Genomic DNA, 2,626 nt, shown 5'->3' with positions numbered 1-2,626 from the left:
GGGGCGGTTGCTCTTTTTTCTCCCGGGCGGGGGGGGCTTTATATCATTTTGGGTTGTTTTTTTTAACCCTTGTCCCCCCCCCCCCCCCCCCCCCCCCCGTTGATTTAGTCTGGGACATCAGTCCATGGGACAGTGCTGCCATATTCAGGATGCTCTTCTCTCCTTAGTCAAACATCTCTGGAAATACCTCAAAGGTCTGTCTCTCAGGTGATTCTAAATCCAGTCAGGTTAACAGTGCAGATGGATTCCAACAGCCATTTAGCTTTGATCAATATTAAGCTAAAACTTTAGATACTTTTGCATATAATCCCATAGATACATAAAGTCACACTGATGTTACTGATTGTTAGAAGAAAGTTGAGATCATTAAAAAAAGGAAAACTGAGGATGGTTTATATTAACTATAAGTCTGTTTAGTAACTCTAAGTAAACAAAAAGAAATAGCAATATGTTCTTTGAGGGAATGTATTTTGTTAAATAAGTAAAGTGGTGCCTTTTCATTTGTCTGTTACTAGTAAGGTACTGTATACACCTACAACTTCTCCTGCATAACTTGTTCAAGGAACCTAAAAAGTGTTCTCCTGAATCTCATTCTATAAAGATCTGTGTCTTACTCAAAACAAAGATAAAATTTGGCAGGCTAGATTTTTCAAGTGTAGTGTGAGTCATTGTGGCTTTCTCACCATGTAAATTCTTTTTATATAAAAATCGGGATAAAAGAAAAGTGAGAATAAATCAACCCTGGCCCAGAGGTCACTTACATTTTAATTTTAAACTTGACATCGAAAGCAATGTTATATTTGAACTAAAACATTGTAAAGTAATGTTTTAGAGACCCTGGGGCGACTTCAATCTAGCTCGGCTGATAAATATTAACCACATATTATGAGTTCAGCATTGAGTTGGAACACAAAGATGAATTTAATGTGGCTGTTAATGCTGGGGGGGAGTTCTGTATAATTTAATACTAGTCCCTGAATAGACAGGGAAAGAAATTAACAGCCCCAAGAGATGCAGTGGCTTTCCCACAGTTAGCAGATAAGGGGTAGAGCCAAGATGAGAACGTTTCTAGTTTGGTATTCCTTTCATAGCTTAATACTCCCTGCTCCAAAGTTTTTTTTACAAAAGATACAGTTTTTACATTGGCGACAGCTCTTGTGCCTGGGCTATCCCAACAAAGCAGGTCGGAATCATTTCCATGAGAGTCAGCATCTCAAAATAGCTACTGGTCACTGCAGCTTTGTTCCTAACTCTGGAAGAATGAAAGAAATTCTAATTACACCACTGGCAATGGACGGCAGTCCCTCTCAACACACATTTGAGTGCTTGCTATGGGCCTGGTTGTGTGTTATACCCCAGGAATACAAAGTAGACCACAGACAATTCCTATCCTCAAAAAACTAATGATCTGGTGGAGGAAATCAACCCGGAAAGCAATATTTTCATAACGGCGCACAGCTCCAGCCAGGGCCTAAGGAAATCCATTCTAATTCTCCTTTTTAAACTGTTATTTGTTAATTGCTTCCTTTTTTTTGAAAATGTTTTGACGGGTGTATAAAAATTTCCAAACCCCAATTCGATACTCCTTCAAGAAGTCTCTGCGGTTGGAATATGCAAAAGAAACTGGCAAAGAGGAGCAGCACTCAATGCTCTGAGCCCAAACCTCAGCGCAGAGGAATACATTACGCAGTTCGCAGAGCGGTAGCTTGAGGATAGCAGCCATTTCTGCATTCACTTAGGCTGAAGTGACCTTAGACAAAAGCCCCACCTCACCTCCAAATTTACCATTGAGACTTTTAGATATAGTCCCATGGAAGAAAAGGAAGGGGGAAACGGGGAGAGGGAGTTGGGGGAATAGGGAGGTGGAGGAGGGGAAGGAGTTGATGGGGGAGAGGGAGGTGGGGGCAGAGGGAGTCGGCTGATCTGTAAGCTTATCTGTAAGGTTCTGGACTAACTCCAGTCACAGTTCTCCAGTGGCCAGGAAGGAAGAGAAGGAAAGAGAGTCCTGACCTCTGACAGTGTCACCCGTGGGAATCCCACCCACAGAAAAGGGCCGGATCCATGACGTCAGACATGCTGCTCTTCCTCACGGTCCTGACACTGGCACCCTTGCCTTAGGCATTCTCTCACACTCATGAGCTTTTTCCTTCTTGATGCCTGAGAACTTTTTCTTGAGGAAAAAAGTCAGACTTCGATGTTGTTTATATCATTTTTTTCCCTTTTCTAATGTGATCAGAATTAGGTTGATGGCTTTCGAGAATGGTACGAATTGTTAAGTACAAATCCTACAGCTGTCATTGGCAGCTCAAGAATTTGTGCCCAACCTTAGAAACTGCAGTAGAAAAGGATGTACATTCTTAATTGGCTCCCCTGAGTCAACAGAGATGCTGACAACTCCTGCAGAGCTTTGCTTATTCTGAGATGGATCAGAAGGGAAACAAGTATTTTCCATGAATATTTACCTTCAATTCTATTGTCAACCCAGTGTTATTTTAAAAAATTCATTTGCCCTGTTTGCCTCCGAGTTACACAAGAAACAGACAGCCTGACAGAATATGATGACTATCTCATGAGGAAACATACAGACGGGAAAAAGCATCAACTTTGCTCTTTTATCTTTCCATAA

The sequence above is a fragment of the Grammomys surdaster genome, unplaced genomic scaffold, assembly GCF_004785775.1.
Source record: "Grammomys surdaster isolate TR1022 unplaced genomic scaffold, NIH_TR_1.0 126028, whole genome shotgun sequence".
NCBI classification, from domain to species: domain Eukaryota; kingdom Metazoa; phylum Chordata; class Mammalia; order Rodentia; family Muridae; genus Grammomys; species Grammomys surdaster.
Note: the sequence above shows the minus strand (reverse complement) of the source record.